Genomic DNA, 6,519 nt, shown 5'->3' on the forward strand with positions numbered 1-6,519 from the left:
ATTTTGTTAATAACACTAATATCACAGTTATATATATATATATATATATATATATATATATATATATATATATATATATATATATATATATATAACAGTTTACAGAATGTCTCATAATAGAGAATAAAAATAAAAACAAATGGGAAATTAAATGTAAAAAGCAAACAAAATAATAAGAGGCCTGATGAAATTTTGTATACAAACGCAGTTATTTACAATACAGTTTGTGAATGGTATGTTGTACATATTAAAGGTCCAGCGTGTAGGATTTAGTGGCATCTAGCGTTGAAATTGCAGTTTGCAACCATTTGAATACTGCTTGTCTCAACCTCCCGTTCCGAGCGCGTGGGAGAAACTACGGTGTCCGCGAAACACGCGAAAAACGCGAAAGGCCCTCGAGAGCCAGTGTTTGGTTTGCCCGTTCTGGGCTGCTGTACAAACATGGCGGTGCATCATGGTGACCTCCCTATGTAGATATAAACGGCTTATTCTAAGATGATGAAAACACAACAATTTTCAGGTGATTATACACTAATAGAAAACAACCTTATATATTATATTCCATTTCTGCCAGTAGCTCCTTCTAAATGTTACATGCTGAACCTTTAATATAGGTTGTGGGGGAGGGTATGGTTAGCTGTAGCTGCAGAGGGAGAGGAGGGAGAGTAGCTGAGGTGAGCAGCATCAGGGAGAAATAATTGGCACAGCCGTGCCTTGTTCACTAATTATGCTCTCCCCTTTATATGCAGTAGCATGCTGGACCTGACTCTCTCTCTGACACACACACACACACGGACACACGGACGGACGGACGGACGGACGGAGCGTTGGCACGGAGCAGAGACGGGAGACTGATCACCTCGAGCAACGCCGGCAAGTAAAACGGCATGCTGGAGCGCCCGGATGAACCTTGTAATTATTGTGTGTGTGAGCGATCGTGACAATAAAAAGTCGATACCTGGGGACTGTGTGTTGGCGTCTGCATTGTGCCAAGCAACTCACGGTAGCCGAATCGGCTACATAGGTGTATGTGTGTGTGTGTGTGTGTGTGTGTGTGTGTGTGTGTGTGTGTGTGTAAACAACAAAAATTATAATGATAATAAGAAATAACCACAATGGTCTGGGTTCAAATCCAGCTGGCGGCCCTTCGCTGCATGTCATCCTCTCCCCCTCCCTTTACCATGTCTCTCCAGTACAAATAAAGGCGAAAAAGCCCAAGAAAATAGTTCTGTGAAATTGGCTATTTTGTTTTATGTACAAATTCTGTCTGCCTTATTTTTCATTTCTACTTAACACTTTGCTTGCTCTTAAAAAAAGGCAGTCTGAGGTATGCATGAGATTTTCACTGCACATTCTTCCTTTATAAATACCAGTTTATGTGTGGGAAAAGGCTTACGTATGGTTTTTGTGCATGTATATCGTTTATACATCTGGCCCCTGGCTGATGTGGCTGATTACAATCAGTTTATATAGAGTAGTAGACAGTCAGTCCAGGGGCCTCATTTCTAAAATTGCATAGAATTCACATCAAAAGGTTGACGGAAAGTGCATACGGCCAAAAATATTCAGATTTTTGACCCCATGCCGATTTTCCTTTATAAATCCCAGTCAACTTGAAATTTGGTGCATGGGAGCGAGCTTCTTGCCCCACCCTCTTAATGCCTATAGTTGCCTATAAATAGTCAGTGAAACGCCCCTAATTAATATTGATCGATACTGAGTACACGCAGAGAATGATGGCAAATTCAGAGATAAAGGGAAGGGAAATTTCACCCAGTGTGAGATTGAAGTACTTGTTGGGGAGGAAGAGGCAAGGAAGAATATATTGTTTGGTGGACACAGTGTGGGCATTGCACATGTCAAAAAGTCTATAGAGTGGCAGCATGGGACAGAGGCAGTGACTGCTGCCAGCTCAGAAGGTTGGACCCTCTCTGACATAAAAGTCGACGCCAAAAGAGTGTTTGTGCCACGGGCGGGGGCAAGGGGACACCACAGCACAACCCCCTTGATGAGCAACTTGCTGCAATAATTGGAGAATCCCTCCTAAGTGGGTTCGTGATGGATGTGGCGGGGGACACGGATATGCAAGAAGCACTGGATGACCCAGGTACGTAACTTGTAGGCCCTCGTTTGAAAAGTGAGTAAACTCAATGCATTTATAATCAAGTTGTGTTAAAACATTTATTTGCACAAGAAACATATGAGACATTTTGTATTTTTGTAGTTGCTGCGTGTTCCAGCATTAAGGAGGTTGCCAAAGAATTCAATGAAATAAGTGAAGACCTGTTTTGTGTGAAATAAGCTGTACATTTATAAAGCTAGTTAATAAATAGCGTAGTGTAGAAGGCAGCCATCACACACAGCTAAGGCCTCAAGTCTGCGCCCAACAATGCTATTTCTCCATATGAATGAGTCGTGGGTTGATCCAGGCCACCAAGCCACTACATTTATTAATACCATGTTAACATCACATATAATTTGGACATTCATTGAATGAAAATACTTATGATTAACAAAAGAAAATTCATTCTCACTGGGTGCCCTTATTGCAACATGAGTGCAGTCAATAGCACCGATTACATTTGGGAAACCGGACATTGAAATCTATCAATTTCAAAAAGTTTCTCAAGTTTCATCCTTCTGCCACCGGAGTCGCAGTTTCTCATTTCTCCAGTTTATGTGCGTACACATCGGACAGAGTTACACTGGAGGTAGGCACATTCTTGATTACAATGTTCTGGTTGTGGGCAACATTTGACCTGCCATAGCACCACAGCGGAACTTCTCCTCAATCAGTGCTTTGGTCCAAGACAAGGTATTTCAACTATGGTCATATTAACATAAATGAAACAGAAACTTCTCTGCTAAAGGTTTCTTTTAAACATCTCTCATCTTCTTACCTCTTTTGACCCAGTGTACTCTTCATCCACTGTATTTGACATTTTTGAATAGTGCTTTGACACGTGGTTGATTGCTTTCCAGGGTTGGTGCCTCTAAGAAGGCATTAACAAACAAAGAAGCAGGTAAAAACACATTTATTTCACAGACTGATTTCCGTTCACAGATAGCTGGCTTTAATTTACTGAAATGCCAAAGCCCCAATACATTTCGACTGCTCTGAGTTGATTTTCAGTCCCTTCAACAAGGAAACAAAGATTTACTTTTAAAACTAATGCAGTATCGTAGAGGTCAGCGATGATATGTAGAATACTACAGAAAGAGGATCCATTGCCCAATCCATTGTCGTGGTGTTGCATCACACAGATGAGCCAATCTGATTTAGGTCTACAAAGACTGCACTGCATATTATATACACCTTTTTTAGTTTATTTATTCATCTTTAAAACTGTAATGTTTATGTTATATGTCAAATGTCTTCTTTATTGGTATTACACATTACTATGTCCACAAAGAGAGGTGACATTATAAATACGTTTTTCTGTATTATAGGCTCATAATTTAGAAAATAAATTAATGGATGCCCCTTACAACATAAGGACATGTTGTAGGGGCAGGGAAAATAGGCATTCTATAGGCATTAGGCGTTCACCCAGCCTTTTTGCACCTACGTGAGCCAAAATAGCGGTCTGTGCACCCAAAACCTAAAGCTTTGCACTGGCCATTGTGCTTAGTGTCCATGATAAATTCAATTGAATTCAATTTCAATAAAATTTTATTTATATAGCGCCAATTCATAACAGAAGTTATCTCATTGCACTTTTCATATAAAGCAGGTCTAGACCGTACTCTTTATAATATTATTTACAGAGACCCAACAATTCCTACCATGAGCAAGCACTAGGCAGCGAAGGCAAGGAAAACTTCCCTTTAACAGGCAGAAATCTCGAACACAACCTTTAGGCTCAAGGTGGGTGGCCATTTGATGTGACTCGGTCAGAGGCGGGCGGCAGGAGGAAAGAGAACATACAGTAGAACAATGCAAATTCCACATTAAGATTTAAAATAGTAGTAATGGTAGTGGTAGTAACATTAATATTAATAATAGCAATAATAATGATAGGAATAATAATGATAATAATAGTAATAAGACTAATAATAATAGGCCCAATTGTAGTAGGGGTGTCAAGCAGGAATCATAGATCCAGACTCTACAGCTCCGGAGGCAGAAGTACCTGCTGAAAGTAACAGAATGAGAGAGGAGAGAGATGAGAAAACTGTGGGAGAGAGAAGATGTTGAGTTGGTAATAGGCATTAATGGGATGAGAATGCGTACAGATGGAGAGGGAGAGGAGGAGAGAGGTACACCATAGGAAGTCTCCTGGCAGTCTAGGCCTGTAGCAGCATAACCATGGATGTATAAAGAGAACTGGATATGGCGCCGCCACTCAGCCTTGTATCCTCCGCCACCACTCGAAAACAAGGTCAATTATGACTCTTTCTTTTATGAATTTTTGATCCATGGAGGTTTTATATTTAAAACTTTCTCTAGAGCTGAGAAAAGCTATTTAGTAATCTTTAACGTCATCACAATGTAAAGTCTATGGGCCAGTGAGCGAAACACTACTGTGCATATTTAGTGGGCCGCATACCCCGGAAGTAAACCCGGAAGCTAGAAAACGTTTTTGGCATATGCGCCAGGTGAGCAATTCTCATTGGAATGAATAGGTGCCATTTTGGGGTTCGGTATCCAGTTCTAATAATACATCCATGAGCATAACTAAGGGATGGATTAGGACTCACCTAAACTAGCCCTAACTATAAGCTTTATCAAAGAGGAAAGTCTTAAGCCTACTCTTAAATGTGGAGATCAAGGACGTGCACAAGTGCGGGCTAAAGCAACAGCCCATTTGCCCTCTTTGGCTGAGCTGCTCCTCTGGAGGGAAAAAAAGCGTTTTATTTATGCTGTTGTGGCTGCATAAATAAGAGTAGCCCATAATTGCTAAAGTTAGACTAAATTAAACCGTCATCCAATTATTACTTTTTGATAGGCATGCCTCCACGGGACACCGAGATGGGGCGGCCCTGTGCGTCATGTGACACTGTAGCATCCAAACTTGATATTGTTGCCGTTGTGTGAGGGCTCCAGCAGCTCCGATGAGTCTTTTGAAGTTGTGGTAATGATTAACAATGAATGGTATAACCAAAGGGATGCCCTGTGAATAAAAATCTCCACATATGCTTCCAAACAATACGCAGCTCATTACGTTTGCATCACGTTGCGCAATGTTGCCTTATATTATGCTATCACATTAACCAATGTTAGCTAGCTGGCTGGCTAACATATAGGCAGTCTGCTGAGGAGCTAACTTTGCAGAGCTGGATTCAGTCCAGCAGGTGAAGCATTGTGATAGAAATGTCAAGTAACCATTTCCTACATAATTAATTTAATGTGAAGTAGGCCTATTTTCTCAAAAGCATTTTTTTAAAGTTGGAAGTAGGCTAATAACTAAACATGAATATTTCAGTCAATGATAAATACACAGTATATTATATCTGTGTATAGTATTGTGAATGATTTTTATCTTTAACATTATGTTAAAGAGAATGCTTTTCTAACCCCAAAAGCTCCAGTTTAGAGAGCATTGGAGAGCTTGGTGATCAAGTAAAATACTTCTAATAGCTATAGTGAAATATGTGATGGTAAGGCCAGAAAATATGTTCATGAAATCCTATATGACATTTTATAATTGTTCTATATTCTAGTACATATTTTTACATACAAAACTAGATATGGCCTACTCTAGTCTAATTCCTGGGCTTCACCAGGAAGCATTGAGTCATTGTCAGTCCATGAAAATTCAACTGGCTACATTAAAGTGTTCAGTTGTCTCAGTGCATTTTTTTGCAGTGAGAGATGAAAGCTGACGATTCAGTTGGATGCTATTTTAAATAGTTGTGGGATGAATGCCATCTCTTCTAATCAGACCAGGTCTTCCCCAAAAAGTCTGCCAATTATTTACAAAGCCCACATCATTAGCTGGACACCACATGGACAGCCAGCGGCAGGATGAAGACATGTCATCACTGGTCAGATTTGGCTGGGGCCCAGAGAAAACTATGGAGTCCAACATTGTCTTTGCATATGTACACACACAACATTAATTTTAGTGACCTCCGATTGGCGTAATCAGGTGTTGTTACCGCCGACGTGAATAACAATCTTAATACATATATGCTTATCCTTAGCCAGCAGTTTAAAATAGGATACATATTTCTCTGTCATCATTGTATTTATGACTTGTTAACGCACCCAACTTTATCTTAGTTTGAGTTCATATAGTATGTTCAACTTTGAGATTGTAAAAGCCCAGCAGCTCTGCAGTCTTGGTGATGCTCAAATCATCCTCCTGGCACACATGATCACAATGTCGTTTAGATCACGCTTTGAGCTCCATCTCTTTAATCTGTTCACATGCAAAGCAAGTGGAGTTGATACATGCACCTGTTTATGAAGTGACACACATTCAAATGAAAAGAGAGAGCTCACACCTGCAGGGGCAGAATTTCTTCTCTGGTCACTGAATCATCTTTTTACAAGTGAAACTTACATGCAAGTTT

General features: G+C 40.2%; 1 long non-coding RNA gene across 1 annotated transcript; it reads left to right on the forward strand.

The window, feature by feature from the left end:
• Window positions 1-361: 361 nt before the first annotated feature.
• LOC122884495 lies at window positions 362-1,236 on the forward strand. Its single transcript, XR_006379899.1, has 2 exons — window positions 362-520; window positions 750-1,236. It is a non-coding gene; the product is annotated as an uncharacterized LOC122884495 (long non-coding RNA).
• The last annotated feature ends 5,283 nt before the right edge of the window (window positions 1,237-6,519 follow it).

This window comes from Siniperca chuatsi, linkage group LG11 (assembly GCF_020085105.1).
Source record: "Siniperca chuatsi isolate FFG_IHB_CAS linkage group LG11, ASM2008510v1, whole genome shotgun sequence".
Taxonomy (NCBI): domain Eukaryota; kingdom Metazoa; phylum Chordata; class Actinopteri; order Centrarchiformes; family Sinipercidae; genus Siniperca; species Siniperca chuatsi.